This window comes from Sapajus apella, unplaced genomic scaffold (genome assembly GCF_009761245.1).
Source record: "Sapajus apella isolate SASKATOON/1434 unplaced genomic scaffold, GSC_monkey_1.0 scaffold81, whole genome shotgun sequence".
Classification (NCBI taxonomy): domain Eukaryota; kingdom Metazoa; phylum Chordata; class Mammalia; order Primates; family Cebidae; genus Sapajus; species Sapajus apella.
In genome coordinates, this window is record NW_022437021.1 from 140268 (window position 1) to 157624 (window position 17357).

At 38.5% G+C, this 17357-nt stretch overlaps 1 pseudogene; it reads left to right on the forward strand.

Moving 5' to 3' along the window:
- The first annotated feature begins 12074 nt into the window (after nucleotides 1-12074).
- On the forward strand, nucleotides 12075-15794 carry LOC116533243 (annotated as a pseudogene).
- Nucleotides 15795-17357: the final 1563 nt, after the last annotated feature.

Consider the following 17357-nt stretch of genomic DNA (forward strand, 5'->3'; position numbering starts at 1 on the left):
ACCCCAAAACCTAAAATGCAATAAAATAAATAAATGGGGGGGAAAAAAAAAAAAAAGGTCTTCCATCATAGAAAATTCCAGGACCTGATTGCTTTACTGCTGAATCCTACCAAACACTTAAAGAACTGATATCAGCCCTTCATAAATTCTTGCAAAAAATTGAAGAGGCAGGAATATTTCCAAACTCTTCATGAAGCCAGCATTACCCTGATAACAAAGCCAGAGAAGGACACTGCAAGCAAACAAACCAATACATTCAAAAAAACTAAACGCCAATATCTTTGATATGCATCCATGTAAAAATCCTCAAAATAAAATTTTTATTGTACTTTGGGTTCTTGGGTACATGTGCAGATCATGCAGGATTGTTGCACAGGTACATACATGGCAAGGTGGTTTGCTGCCTTCATCCCCCCACCACCTATATCTGGTATTTCTCCCCATATTATCCCTCCCCACCCCACACTGTCCCTCCCCTACCCCCCCCAAACTGACCACAGTGTGTCCCTCCCTGTGTCCACATGTTCTCATTGTTCAACACCCGCCTATGAGTGGGAACATTCAGTGTTTGGTTTTCTGTTGTTTCATCAGTTTGCTGAGAATGGTGGTTTCCAGGTTCATCCATGTCCTACAAAGGACATGAATGCATCGTTTTTTATGGCTGCATAGTATTCCATGGTGTATATGTGCCACATTTTCTTTCTCCAGTCTATTGTTGATGGACATTTGGGTTGGTTCCAAGTCTTTGCTACTATAAACAGTGCCACAATGAACATACGTGTACATGTGTCTTTATAATAGAATTATTTATAATTCTTTGGGTATATACCCAGTAATGGGATTGCTGGGTCAAACGGTAATTCTAATTCTATGTCCTTGAGAAATAGCCACTCTGTCTTCCATGATGCCTGAACTAATTTACACTCTCACAAACAGTGTAAAAGTGTTCCTATTTCTCCTCATCCTCTCCAGCATCTGTTGTCTGCTGATTTTTTAATGACCGCCATTCTAACTGGCTTGATTGAGATGGTATCTCAATGTAGTTTTGATTTGCATTTCTCTAATGACCAGAGATGGTGAGCATTTTTTCATATGTTTGTTGGCCTCATATATGTCTTCTTTTGTAAAGAGTCTGTTCATATCCTTTGCCCACTTTTGAATGGGCTTGTTAGTTTTTCTTGTAAATCTGTTTTAGTTCTCTGTAGATTCTGGATATTATCCCTTTGTCAGATGGGTAGATTGCAAAAAATTTTTCCCATTCTGTTGGTTGCTGGTTTGCTCTAATGATTGTTTCTTTTGCTGTACAGAAGCTCTGGAGTTTAATTTGATCCCATTTGCCTATTTTGGCTTCTGTTGCCATTGTTTTTTGTATTATAGTCATGAAGTCCTTGCCTATGCCTATGTCCTGAATGGTTTTGCCTAGGTTTTCTTCTAGGGTTTTTATGGTGTTAGGTCTTATGTTTAGATCTTTAATCCATCTGGAGTTAATTTTAGTGTAATGTGTCAGAAAGGGGTCCAGTTTCTGCTTTTTGCACATTGCTAGCCAGCTTTCCCAACACCATTTATTAAACAGGGAATCCTTCCCCTATTGCTTGTTTTTGTCAGGTTTGTCAAAGATCAGATGGTTGTAGATGTGTGGTATTGCTTCTGAGCCCTCTGTTCTGTTCTATTGATCTATGCCTCTGTTTTGGTACCAGTACCATGCTGTTTTGATTACTGTAGCCTTGTAGTATAGTTTGAAGTCAGGCAGTGTGATGCCTTCAGCCTTGTTCTTTTTGCTTAGGATTGTTTTGGCTATGCGGGCTCTCTTTTGGTTCCATGTGAAGTTTGAAGTAGTTTTCTCCAGTTCTGTGAAGAAGGTCATTAGTAGCTTGATGGGGATAGCATTGAACCTATAAATTACTTTGGGCAATGTGGCCATTTTCACAATATTGATTCTTCCTAACCAGGAGCATGGAATTTTTTTCCATCTGTTTGTGTCTTCTCTTATTTCCTTGAGCAGTAGTTTGTAGTTCTCCTTGAAGAGGTCCTTTACATCCTTTTTTAGTTGTATTCCTAGGTATTTTATTCTCTTTGTAGCAATTATGAATGGGAGTTCACTTTTGATTTGGCTCTCTGTTATTGGTGTATAGGAATGTTTGTGATTTCTGCACATTGATATTGTATCCTCACACTTTGCTGAAGTTGCTTATCAGTTTCAGGAGATTTGGGGCTGAGACGATAGGGTCTCCTAAATATACAATCAAGTCATCTGCAAATAGAGACAATTTGACTTCCTCTTTTCCTAATTGAATACCCTTTATTTCTTTTTCTTGCCTGATTTCTCTGGCTAGAACTTCCAATACTATACTGAATAGGAGTGATGAGAGAGGGCCTCCTTGTCTTCTGCCAGATTTCCAACAGAATGCTTCCAGTTTTTGCCTGTTCAGTATGACATTGGGTTTGTTATAAATAGCTTTTATTATTTTGTGATATGTTCCATCGATACCTAGTTTATCGAGGGTTTTTAGAATAAACGGCTGTTGAATTTTGCCGAAGGCCTTCTCTGCATCTATTGAGATAATCATGTGATTTTTGTCTTTGGTTCTGTTTATGTGATGGATTACATTTATAGATTTGTGTATGTTGAACCAGCCTTGCATCCCCAAGATGAAGCCTACTTGATTGTGATGGATAAGCTTTTTGATTTGCTGTTGCATTCGGTTTGCAAGTATTTTATTGAAGATTTTTTGCATCTATGTTCATCATAGATATTGGCCTGAAGTTTTCTTTAGTTGAGTCTCTGCCCAGTTTTGCTATCAGGATGATGTTGGTCTCATAAACTGAGTTGGGGATGATTCCCTCTTTTAGGATTGTTTGGAATAGTTTCAGCAGGAATGGTACCAGCTCCTCTTTGTACATCTGGTAGAATTCAGCTGTAAACCCATCTGTACCTGACTTTTTTTGGTTGGTAGGCTATTAATTGCTTCCTCAACCTTAGCCCTTGTTATTGGTCTATTCAAAGTTTCAGCTTCTTCCTGGTTTAGTCTTGGGAGAGTGCAAGTGTCCAGGAATTTATCCATTTCTTCCAGATTTACTGGTTTATGTGCATAGAGTCGTTTGTAGTAATCTCTGATGGTAGTTTGTAGTTCTGTGGAATCAGTGGTGATGTCCCCTTTATCATTTTTCATTGCATCTATTTGATTCTTCTCTCTTTTATTAGTCTGGCTAGTGGTCTATCTATTTTGTTGTTCTTTTCAAAAAACCAGCTCCTCAATTTGTTGATTTTTTTGGAGTTTTTTTTGTGTCTCTATCTCCTTCAGTTCTGCTCTGATCTTGGTTATTTCTTGTCTTCTACTAGCTTTTGAGTTGTTTTCATCTTGTTCCTGTATCTCTTTCAATTTTGATGATAGGGTGTTGATTTTAGATTTTTCCTTGCTCCTCATTTGGGCATTTATTGCTGTGAACTTCCCTCTAGATACTGCTTTAAATGTGTCCCAGAGATTCTGGTACATTGTTTCTTCTCATTGGTTTCAAAGAACAGTTTTATTTCTCTCTTCATTTCATTGTTTATCTAGTTGATATTCAGGAGCCATTTGTTCAGTTTCCATGAAGTGCAGTTCTGAGTTAGTTTCTGAATTCTGAGTTCTAATTTGATTGCACTGTGATCTGAGAGACTGTTTGTCATGATTTCCATTCTTCTGCATTTGCTGAGGAATGATTTACTTCCAATTATGTGGTCGATTTTAGAGTAAGTGCAATGTGGTGCTGAGAAGAATGTATATTCTGTGGATTTGGGGTTGAGAGTTCTGTACATATCTATTAAGTTTGCTTGACCCAGATCTGCATTCAAGCTCTGGATTTCCTTGTTGATTTTCTGTCTAATTGATCTAATATTGCCAGTGGAGTGTTAAAGTCTCCCACTATTATTGTGCAGGAGTTTAAGCCTCTTTGTAGGTCTTTAAGGACTTGCTTTATGTACCTGGGTGCTCCTGTATTGGGTACATATATATTTAGAATAGTTAGCTCTTGTTGTTTTATTGATCCTTTTACCATTATGTAATGCCCTTCTTTGTCTCTTTTGATTTTTGTTGGTTTAAAATCCGTTTTATCAGAGACTAGGATTGCCTCCCCTGTTTTTTTTTTTTTTTTTTCTTCTCTCCATTTGCTTGGTAAATCTTCTTCCATCCCTTAATTTTGAGTCTATCTTTGCACATGAGATGGGTCTCCTGAATACAGCACACTGATGGTTCTTGGCTTTTTATCCAATTTACCAGTCTGTATCTTTTGATTCAGGCATTTAGTCCATTTACATTTAATGTTAATATTGTTATATGTGAATTTGATCCTGCCATTTTGTTACTGGTTGGTTGGTTTGCCCTTTTGTTGGTTTAATTTCTTCATTATGTTATTGGTCTTTACAATTTGGTTCTTTTTTGCAGTGGCTGGTACTGGTTTTTGCTTTCTGTGTTTAGTGTTTCCTTCATGAGTCCTATAGGGCAAGTCTGGTAGTGATGAAATCTCTCAGCCATTGCTTGTCCATAAAGGATTTTATTTCTCCTTCACTTATGAAGCTTAGTTTGGCTGGTTATGATATTCTGGGTTGAAAGTTCTTTTCTCTTTAAGGATATTGAATATTGGCTTCCACTCTCTTCTGGCTTGTAGGGTTTCTGCCAAGAGATCTGCTGTGTGTCTGACGGGCTTCTCTTTGTGGGTGACCCGACCTTTCTCTCTGGCTGCCCTTAGCATTTTTTCCTTAATTTCAACCCTGGTGAATCTGATGATTATATGCCTTGGAGTTGCTCTTCTTGAGGAACATCTTTGTGGTGTTCTCTGTATTTTCTGGACTTGAATGGTGGCCTTCCTTGCTAGGTTGGGGAAATTCTCCTGGATCATATCCTGGAGAGTGTTTTTCAGCTTGGATTCATGCTCCCCATGACATTCAGGTACACCAATCAAGCATAGATTAGGTCTTTTCACATAATCCCATATTTCTTGGAGGCTCATTTCTTTTTACTCTTTTTACTCTAGTCTTGCCTTCTCATTTTATTTCATCTCTGATATCCCTTCTTCTGCTTGATTGATTCAGCTATTGAAACTTGTGTACACTTTGTGAAGTTCTCATGCTGTGTTTTTCAGCTCCATCAAGTGGTCTATGTTCTCTAAGCTGGTTATTCTAGTTAGCATTTCATCTAACCTTTTTCAAGGTTTTTAGTTTTTTGCATTGGGTTAGAATATGTTCCTTTAACTCAGAGAAGTTTGTTATTATCCACCTTCTGAAGCCTGCTTCTGTCAATTCGTCAAATTCGTTCTCCATCTTTCTTTGTTCCCTTGCTGGTGAGGAGTTGTGATCTCGTGGCATGGGAGAGGTGTTCTGGTTTTTGATGGTTTCATCCTTCTTGCGCTGGTTTCTTCTCATCCTGTTGGATTTATATAGCTTTGATCTCACGTAGTTGCATGGAGAGGTGGCCTTTCCTTTGTCTGCCTGCAGAGGCACTGCTGGGCTGCCACAGATTCAGTGGAGCTGCTGCTTATTTTTCCTGGATCTTATATTTACTCAGGAAAATTAGGCTGGCTTCTGCAATGGCGGCTGCCCTTCCCCCTGCCGAACTTCACTCTCTAACTGATGTTCTGGGTGTGAAACTCTAATGTGAGTTTTTTAGCCTGCTAGGCTTTGTCAGAGGGGAGACCCATTCTGCCATATGGGCTGTTTCCCTGTTTCCCGTTCCCCTTGTTTCTGGGGGGTAGATGGCTCTGTCCATCCGGCTTTCTGGCTTTCTCAGCATCAGCCAATACTTACACCTAGATCTATGCTGATAGTCCCGGCACCAGCTGAAGTTGCTGTTCTGCCCTGTTCAGGCAGCTCTAGCTGAGGCTTTTCAGCCTGGGAAAGATCTCTTGTTCTGTGTGTTGTAGAGGGCTTGGGTAGAGTGGTGTATCTGAACCAAAGTCCCAGAGGGGGAGATTCCCCCAGTCCTCTGGTCAGTTGCATGCACCTTCTGGGTGGGGCAGTGCCTTGTCTTGCCTCAACTTGCCCTATTTGGCTTATACCCACTGTCCAACCGGACCCACAAAATGAACCTGGTACCTCATTTGGAACTGTGGAGACCACTCAGCTTCTGCAACTCTCTCGCTGGGAGCTGCTTTCTGGAGCTGCCTCTTATTCGGCCATCTTGGAATCAAAAGCCTCAAAAATTTAAGCTAACCAATTTCAACAACATATTTTTAAAAAATTTTACCATGATCAAGGGGGATTTACCCCAGGGATGCAAGGATGTTTCAACATAAACAAATCTATAAGTGTGATATATCATGTTAACAGAATAAAAGACAATAACCATATGGTCATCTCATTAGATGTAGAAAGAGATTTGACAAAATTCAACATCTTTTATGATTAAAAACTCTCAGTACATTAGACATAGAAGGGATATATCTCACACAATAAAGGCCATGTATGATAAGCCCACAGTGAACATACTCAACAGTGAAAAATTGAAACCCTTTTCTCTAAGATCTGGAAAAGATAAGAATGCTTATTTTCATTACTTCTATTCAACGTAGTGTGGGAATTCTTTCTCAAAGCAATTAGACAAGAGAAAGAAATAAAACGCATCCAAATGGGAAAGGAAGTAGTGATATTGTTACTGTATGATGACAAGAACTTATATATAGAAAAACCATAAAGATCCACCAAAAAAAAAAATGGTTAGAGTTAATTTAAGAATACAGTAAAGCTGCAGGATACAAAATCAACATACAAAAATTAGAGGTCTCTATGTACACTAACAACATTCCAAAAGAGAACAATCCTATTTACAACAGCTGTAAAAATAATTTAGAAATAGAAATAAAAAAGAGACCTGCACACTAAAAACTATAAAATGTTAATGAAATAAATTGAAAAAGACACAAATAAATGGAAATATATCTCATGTTTATGAATTGGAAGAATTTATATTGTTTAAAGGTCCATAATACCCAAAGTGATCTACGGATTCAGTACAATACCTATCAAAATTTCAATGTCATTTTTCATGAAAATCAATCCTAAAATTCATATGGAACCACAAAAATCCCAAATAGCCAAGGCAATTGTGAGAAAAAAAAAAACTGGAGTCACACCACCTGACTTTAAACTATATTACAAAGCAACCATAATTAAAGCAGCATGGTACTGGCATAAAAATAGACTCATTGACCAATGGGAAAAAATGGTCTGGAAATGAGCCCATGCACATATGGACAAATGACTTTCAACTACTAAGGTGCCATGAATACAGAAAAAGAACAGTCTTTAATGAATACTGTTTAAAAAAATTGGGATATCCATACACAGAAGAATAAAATTAGGCTCTTATCTCACACCATATGCAAAAGTCAACTCAAAATAGATTAAAGACATAAACATAAGACCTTACACTGTAAAACTACTAGGGGAAAACATTCAAAAAAAACTAAAAAACACTGGTCTGGGCAGTGAGTTTTTAAATTTGGCCCCAAAAGCACACTCAAAAAAAGCAAAAAGAAACTAACAGGATTACCCCAAAATAAAAATCCTCCACAAAACAAAAGAAACAATTAACAGAGTGAAGAGATGGCTTAAAGATCAAGAAAATATATCTGCAAGCCATGTATCTGATTAGGGGTCAATATCTAAAATATGAGACTCAATTCTATAGAAAGAGAACAAATAATCTGATTTAAGAATAGGTAAGGGAACTGAATAAACATTTATCCAAAGATCTACAAATGGCCAACAGATATATGGAAAAAATGCTGAATATTTCTAATCATTAGAAAAATGCAAATTAAAACCATGATGAGATATCTCCACACATGTTTCAGAATGGCTATGTAAAGATGAAAGATAATGAGTATTGGTAAGAATGTATAGAAAAGGGAACACTTGTATGCTGTTGGTGGAGATATAAATTAGTATGGAAAACTATATAGAGGTTTCTCAAAAAAACTAAAAATAGAATTACCATATGATTCAGCAATCCCACTTCTGAATATTTCCTCAAAATATTTGAAATCATTATATTGCAGAGATGTCTGCACTCCCATGTTCACTGCAGCACTATTCACAACGGCAAAGTTATAGAGACAGCCTAAGTGTCCATTAAAGAGGATTAGATAAAGAAAATGTGGTATCACACATAGTGGAGTACTATTCAGTTAAAAAAAATTGTCATTTGTGGCAACATGGATGGAAGTGAAGAACATTGTGCTAAATTAAATAAGCCAGACACAGATGAATATTGCATGTTCTCACTATATGCAGAATATAAAACACTCAAATGCAAAGAAGGAATGAATAGAATGGTAGTTACAGGCAGGGGGAGGGTGCAGGAGGAATTAGGAGTTGGTCAAAAAGAACAAATCTATAGATTAGATATCTGATCTTTTTCCTTTATATTGGATTGCAGAATGAGTATAGTAAAATAATGTACATTTAAAAATCACTGAGTTAATTTCACATGTTCTCACCACAGAAATAAGTATTAAAGGTTAATGAACATATTAGCTTGATTTAATTATTCCATATTCATAAACAATATCACTTTGAACCCCATAACTACATGCAATTATAATTTGTCAATTTACAATTAAAAGTGTATATAAGCCTGGCATGGTGGCTTATGCCTATCTCAGCATTTTTTGGGGCTGAGACAGTAGGATTGCTTGAGCTCAGAAGTCTGAGACCAGCCTGGGCAACAGTGAAACCTCATCTGTACTATAAACAAACAAACAAAAATTAATAAAAACATCTATAGGCCAGGTGCAGTGGCTCACACCTATAATCCCAGCATTTTGGGAGATCAAGGCGGACAGATCACGAGGTCAGGAGATAGAGGTCATCCTGGCTAACACAGTGAAAACCCGTCTCTACTAAAAACACAAAAAATTAGGCATGGTGGTATGTGCCTGTAGTCCCAGGACTAGGGAGGCTGAGTCAGGAGACTCGCTTGAACCAGGGAGGTGGAGGTAGCAGTAAGCTGAGTTCCTGCCCGTGGGAAAAAATAGTCTGGAAATCAACCCATGGTCCATTTCAGCCTGGGCGACAGAGCCAGACTCTGTCTCAAACAAACAAACAAACAAAAAAACGAACAAAAAACACCTACAGCAGAGGAGATTCCCAATAATCAGGTGAATAAATTAACATACATGGTTTGTGAATATCTTTTAACCCCTTTCTCCAACCACCCTAGTGGTTGATGAGCCTATGTACGAAGTAGCCACAGTGGCAGGGATAGATGCTATGCATGGGCCAAATAACATGGACTTCCCCCACCAAGGCTGACATGGATACCACTGTTGTTAAGCCTAATCTATCAACAACAGAGACCAACGCTTAGCCCTTTGATGTGTCATTATTCCCCAGGGGACTAGATAGATATCTGGTAGCAAATTGATTACATCAGTCTCTTCTTTACATGGAATAGACAGGGATTTGTTCTTATTGGAATAGACATGTATTCTGTATATGAATTGGGTTTCCCTGTTTATAATACACTGCCAGTGTCACAATTTGTGAACCTTTGGATTGCCTCACTCATCATTATGTTACTATACAAATGTTGCTGGTAACTGGGGAACTCATTTCAGAGCAAAGGTGCATAATCGGCTTATGAGTTCATTAATCTTCCAGCACCAATCACCTAGAAGCAGTTGACCTAGTAGAATGCCAGAATAACCTAGTGAAGACCCAGTTATGATCCCAGTTTGGAGACAATGTATGAGGTTCTATTTTACAGGATGAAGTTTATAGTTTGAATTAGTGACCAATATTTGGTGCTGTCTGTCCCATAGTCAGGATAGATGGACCCAGGAATCAACATACAAAATTGCATATAATTCCCCTCACTATTAGTAATCCTCTTGCAGAATTTTTGCTTTGAGCTTTGCCAATTTAGAAGATATAGTTCTAAGGGAAAAATGTTTCTACCAGGGGACACAATGAGGATACTATTGAATTATAAGTCAGGGCTACCACCTAGCCATCTAGGGTTCTTCATGCTACTGATTTAACAGACAAAGATGGGGTTAATCAACTGGCTGGAATGATTGAGTCTGATTCCTAACAGAAATGGGGTTTCTGCCTACACCAGAGCAGGACTATGTTTGGAACCCAGAAATTTCTCCACCCCAAAAGGGAAGGTCCACTGAAGACTCAGGTCCTTCAAAATGAGGGTTTGAGACATCTCACCGGGTTAAAAACAACAGCAATGAGCCGGGCACGGTGGCTCATACCTGTAATTCCAGCACTTTGGGAGACCAAGGTGTTTGGATCACAAGGTCAGGAGTTCAAGACCAGCCTGGCCAAGATAGTGAAACCCTGTCTCTACCAAAAATAAAAAAAAAATAGCCAGCCATGGTGGTAGGCACCTGTAATCCCAGCTACTAAGGAGACTGAGGCAAAGAATTGCTTGAACCCAGGAGGTGGAGGTTGCAGTGAGCCAAGATCACGCCACTGCACTCCAGCCTGGGCAACAAAACAAACCCCCTTTCCATAAATAATCCTAAAAAAAAAAACAAAACAAAAAAAAAAACCAGCAATGACATCTTTGATAAGGTGAAGTTACAACCTTATCAAAGAGAAATCCCTCAAAAGAGAAAGGGGATTTATAGTGAAAGAGGAAAGTTATAAACTATGACCTTGGGACTAGTTAAGAAATAATGCCTAAATAATATATGTACTTTCTGTTTATTACATAAGTGAGTGTTCATCTCTATACATGTAAATTTTCCTTTCATATGCTTCCTCTTATTTTCACAAATTTTGTTGGCAGTTAAGTTTATAATTTGGTCTTTAGGTGAAGAAATATTCAGATGGAACTGTGACTGAATTTGGGGAGTAGCTATCATAGCCAAGAGATAAATAGTGTAATCATTTATAGATGTGGATGCTTTTATTGTTGTAACTTTAGGCTCCTCGTTTTGAAAACAGGATGAGAGCATCTTCATTTGTACAAAGGATAGTTGCATTTCTGGGTGGAAACATAGAGTTGTTTTTGTTGTTTGTAAAACAAATACACATAGAAGGATGCAAGTATGTGAGTAGCTAAAGAGATGGATTTTGCCAGTTTCTGAATTACTGTTCCGAAGCTTCAAACCCACTCTTCTAACTGAGCTTTGTGATGCTGGTGTTGGGACTCTCCAAACACATTCCTGCTTTACCAGATGATTTTCTTAGGCTCTCCCAATAGGGGATACTAGGGGAAAACTATTAGATTGGAGAAGGAAAAGCCTTGTTACTTCCTGTTTGCTTCTTATTCCTGTTCCTGTCAGTGTCCTCCAGCCTCTTTTCACTCTAGAAGTGGCAGCCAGTTCTAGTAGCAGCAGTTGGAGCAAATTTGCAATTTCCAACATTTGCAAAACTAGCTGCTTCATACTCACTCCATCTAAGAGACACCCACTGTCCACTGCCCCTCTCCTCGGAGGTCTGAGTTTCAGCTACTCGGGGCATACTTCTAAGCTTTTAAACCTTAATAATTTTAACCTCTTCCCCTTATTCCCTTAGCTCTAGAATTGATAGCTTCTTCCTGCAATTGCCACCTCTATGACACCTTATTGTTCTCTTGCTTTATCAGTTCTTAATAACTAATTGGAACCTCTTCATATTAAATTCTTTTAATGAAAATGACTGGTATAGTTTCTGTCTTCTGACTGGACTCAAGTTTAGCCTAAAACTGCCTTCTTATATATTTCAAGTTCAGCCTAAAGATTTCTCCATACAGAGAAACACTGTAAACCAGATGTGTAAACAGATTATAACCGAATCTTGTTTCAATCAAGTTTTGGCCAAATGAAGGCAGCCAGAGGTTCAAACCATGTTCAAATAAAGTGAACATGAAGCTGTAATCAATCCAGCTGTTTCTGTATCTCACTTCCGTTTTCTGTGTGGCACTTTCCTTTTTCTGTCCATAAATCATCTTTTATCACAGAGCTGTGCTGAAGTCTCTCTGAACCTATTTTGGATTGGAAACTGCCTGATTTCTGGGTCATTCTTTGTTCAATTAAACTTTAGTTTTTATGTGGTTTTTTGTTTTAGCAACTCTAAGTGATTCAAGAGGTAAACTCAGGCTAGCTCGTAAAGCATCTAACAATATGCATTGAGGAGTTTGGACTTACCTTGAACAAGATAGTATTAAAGTGTTTTAAAGCAAGGAAGTGACATAATCGATTTGAATTTGAGGAAAATTACCCTCCTGGCACTCCATAGAACAGATTGGATGGTCAATTATAGAGGAAGTTAGGAAGATATTGCAGAAATCCAGAAGAGATAATGGGTTGAACTAAAGTGAAAGTGTAGATAGGAAAAAACTGAGTGAATCTAAGAGTTATTAAATAAAATAAACACAACTTGGTGTGATAGGTTGGATAAAGGTGGGGAAGGAACAAAAGGAATGTATCTCATGCAGAGCTAAGGAAGAGAAACATATCAAAGATGACAGTTTCTGATAATGACAGCTGGGTGATTCAGTTCACAGAAAGTGCAAACAGGGTGATCAGGTTTTGGGCAATTGAATGAATGGAGTTTTGAACTGTGGTCTTTGGGTCTTAGGATAGCCAGGGGTGGATATGTGAGGAATGCTTGGATTCAGAGGTATGGAGCTCATGAGAAGAGATGTAGCCCGGTGAGAGATTTGGATATCATTAAATACATGGCTCAGAGAGCCAAAGGAGTTGATGGAATACCCAGGGAGGGAATGGAGTAAGAAGAGATCTAAGACCAAAATCCTAAGAACAAAATGTGAGGACGATTGGTGTGGTACTTTAAGCAGGTGTTTCTTTTCATTCCGGAATTTGAAAGGTACCATTAACTGTGTCCAGAGTTAGGGCCCATTTACATGACCTCAGGATCTCAGAAAATTTGCCTCACAGTTTCCTTTTGGAAGAGTTGCTATCATCCAGTGTTCACTGCCATGCCTGCATTGTCTCCCTGCACAGGGGACTCTAGTGGGACTACTCTGTTTGTTGGCATCACTATTCGATGACCAGTAAGGCTTGCTCTTCTATGAGGAACTGATGGCAGAGGTACCTAAAGGAATGCTTAGCACCGTGCAAGCAACATGAGAACCTCTGAGTGGGTAAGACCACTGGAAAGCAACTGTCTAAAGGGTCACTTGATTGGGACATGACCAATAGGTGCTGACCCAACAGGTCACCTTTACCAATTCAATTACATTTTCCTCTGGGAGGAAGTGTAATGGTATAGTGGTTAAGGGCATAGGTGCTAGGAAAACTTAAAAGGCTAAAATCCCACTTCTCACTCTTATCAGCCATTTGACACCTAGCAAGTTACTTCATTCCTCTAAGCTTCAGATGAGTCATCTATAAAACAGTAATAGCAAATCATAGGGAAGTTGAGGCTTAAATAATTTATGTAACATGATCCATCTAATAGATGAATAGCTATATATTATATGTAATCTATATAAGAACCAATATACATCTCAGTATCTGGCATACCTTCTGTGTTAATTACACATGCTTGATGTCAGTTTATTTCCTCTCTTCTCCAATGTGATCTGCATAACCAGCTCTGTGATGATGGAAATTTAAATATTTTTCATTTGTAGTGAGAAAATCTCTAGTTTTATCCATGGAGAGTGTGGAGGATCATTGCAAAAGCAGGGATTTATCTAGTGTGCTGCCATTTTTGCTTCTCCTTTGCTCCTGCACAGATGGCACCAGCATGTGTGTTGGGACACCACTGTACTCTGCCAGCTGAATGTCCAGCATGTATAGTCTCTTGCCAAGCTTGTAGCCTGGCCTGGACTGCTGATCACCTCACCTGGCACTCAGGACATGATCACTGAACGTCTCAGGCTATGGGGCACCCTGCCCACAAATAAGCTTCAGATGCCCTGACTCCCTCTTTGTGCCTACCTGGCTATCAGCCTCTGTCCATCTCTATCCAAGTTGCTTATTGTGTAACTCTAGACACAAACACTGTGCATTCCAAGTCACACATTTCCTGAGGCCTGATACTCTCTGTGTGCTTGTTACTATCATCAACCTGCCTGCATTGCATAAGGTTGTTTCTTAAGATGCCCAGATAGGCACACTGCATACCTGTCTGTACACAGCCTTACCAATGAGCAGAATCCCAAAACTCCAAATTCCTCTGTAAGCCTGCCTGCCTGCCAATGCCATCACACCTACCAGAGGGTAGTTTCCTGCTTGCTTAGCAACTGTACACTAGCGCTAGCCTGGGCAATACAGCAAATGCCTCTGCTATCTACTAGGCTCTGAATCCCAACCTTGGAAAGGGCCCCTCTTTCCAAGTTTGTTCTTCTGTGGATACTCTGCCTTATCCCTATGGTATTCCTTTGAGTTCTCTTTACAGCTTTATAACAGCTTTAAAGTTACTTCCCTACCTAATACTTTTTATTCATATTGACGGTTTGTCTCTAGAATGAACACTGACTGACATACTATTTTTAGGTACTGTATTACTTTATTCAACTAATATTTATTGAGTCCCTACAATGTGGCTGACACTTTATAAGTATTTGTCAAACATCAGTGAATAAAACAAAATATGTGCCTATGGAACTTGGATTCTCTATAGAAAGACTCAGATTGGGTTCTCTCCTCCCACTGCCCAAGATGCTAAAAAGAAAGGCCAATGGGAAGAAGCAGGTAGCCAAGAAAGTAGTGAATCCCTGTTTGAGGAAAGATTTAAAGAATTTTGGCATTGGACAGGACATCCAGACCAAAAGGGACTTCACCTGCTTTGTGAAATGGCCCTATTGTATCAGGTTGCAGCAGCAGAGAGCCATCCTCTATAAGTGGCTGAAAGTGCCTCCAGAGATTAACCAGGTCACCCAGGCCTTGTACTGCCAAACAGTTACTCAGCTGCGTAAGCTGGCCCACAAGTACTGACCAGAGAAAAAGAGAAGAAGCAGAGGCTGTTGGCCCAGGCTGAGAAGAAAGCTGCTGGCAAAGGGTATGTCTCCACTAACAGATCACCTGTCCTTCAAGCTGGAATTAACACTGTCACCACCTTGGTAGAGAACAAGAAGGCTCAGCTGGTGGTGACTGCACAGGACATGGATCCCATTGAGCTGGTATCTTCTTGCCTGTCCTGTGTTATAAAATGGCGGCCCTTAACTGCATTATCAAGGGAAAGGCAAGACTGGGGCATCAAGTCCACAGGAAGACCTGCACCACTGTAGCCTTCACACAGGTTAACCTAGATGACAAAGGAGCTCTGGCTAAGCTGGTAGAAGCTATCAGGACCAATTACAACGACAGATATGATGAGCTCCCCTGTCACTGGGGAGGCAATGTCCTGGGTCCCAAGTCTGTGGCTTGCATTGCCAAGCTGGAAAAGCCAAAGTTTAAAGATATTGCCACCAAATGGTTAAATGAACACAGCTAAGTTTTCTGTACATAAAAATAATTAAAATAATACAAATTCTCCTTTAAAAAAAAAGACTGAGATTGGGGCAACAGAGTTAAACCATGTGAGATATGTCTTTGCATCTAGAAGACAGAAAGGCACCCTCACATATTTCACAAAGCCAAGCTTTGAGAACAACTCCAGTATTTTGAAGTTATTCACTGTATTATTTTATGGAAGTGTTATGGTGTTGCCTTTCTCCCTACTTTAGTTGGTTTAAAATACTATCTAATCCAAATCCCATTCATTCGAATGTTTTTACCATAATCTTTTTGTTTAGTCATATTTTAAAATCAAATTGCTATTGAGTGAGCTTGTCTTACAAGTTCATTATGATATACATTTTAAATGTAAAATTTTACTATTCTTGTAGCCTGGTGCTTTGTTCTCCTTTCAGTCATCTAACATGAGTGGCAGCATTCATTAGATATGCAATTACTATACAGATAGTTATTCTCTTAATATTGCTTAGCAACAATTATTCAACATTCAGCTCCTTTCAGATTTTGCACTGATATATTTTGAAATCCTGAAAAGGGTGTACAATTTCAGGTATCTAGCATCGAACTCCATTATTTCTTTGCTAAAACATTATAAGTTAATCTTACAATTTGTACAAAAATAACACATTTCTTAAAGCCCATAACTGGCAGTTGACCCCAGCATTTCTGCATGTTTCTGTAAGTCAAACTTAAAGATGTCCAAAACACTCAACTAGTTGGAATAAGTGTATTTGTATTTCAAATTCATTAATCTTGAGAGACAAAATGCATTCCTTGATCAAACAAGTTCTGAAAATAAAAGGGCCAAAAATGTTGTTAAACTAGATACATTTATCAGCCTCTTGAATTCCGTAATGTTACGTAAATGAAATTGACATAACAAAGGTCCTGTAGTCTTTGCTTTATCAGGTCTCTTACCAAAAGGAAAATGCAAACAACCCTCAAGTGTTATTCACTGTAACACCAATTTTTTGAAACACATCAACATAAAATGCCAAGAGCTAGAAAATAATGAGCTTTATAAAAAATAGATAAAAGCAACAAATATCAACCCAAAAGTAAACATTATGTCAATTTTCCCTCTTAAGCAGATATATTCCTACATTACACATTGGCCAAATTCTTGAAATGTTATAAATAATTCAAAATTGTCGGGAGCTGGATTATGTTGAAAGGAAGCTAATGACTATAAATGAGAGAACCTGTGGTTGACCTTTAATTGAAATATTTTCCTATTTTATTAGTTTTGCTCAAGTTATGCAGCAGTGAAAGTCAAGCCCAGAAACTCATCAGAATTTCCTAGAGAGCTTTTTTAAAACTACAAATGCCCAGGCTCTGTCCTACACAGATTCTTCAGGGTGGGCACCCAATAATTCATATTTTTTGCAAATCCACCATTGTACTCAATGGTGAAACACTCTCCTTTAAAAGGTTCAATATGCCTAGGAGAGGGAGGAGGGGTTCCATATCATGTCCACTCTTTCTTTCTTGATCTTGAGCAAATGTCTCTGAATGCCTTTGGACTGTCCATTTAGAGATTATCTCTCTTCCCCATGCCTACACTTTGAACAATTATCTTTCCCACTCCAGAAGTTTTTACTAGCTTACAAATGGAAGTCAATGAGGTAGACATAAAATTTGAAGAATAATTATAAACACTCATATGCACATAACACATCTTAGAATATGAAATGTTGCCCCCCAGGATCCCAGAAGACTCCATGTGCCCATTTCTAATCACAACCTTGTTAGTGAAGTTAACCACTATTTAATTTTTGTGATTGTAATTTGCTTGCTTTTCTTTAAAGTTTTACCATAAATACCTGCATCTCTCACAATATTGTTTTTTTGCCTGTTTTCCAACTTCCTGCTAATGCATTCACACCATATTTGACTTCTTTCATCCATCAGTATATATGAAAATATCATTCAGGTTTGCTGTTATATGACTATAGCAT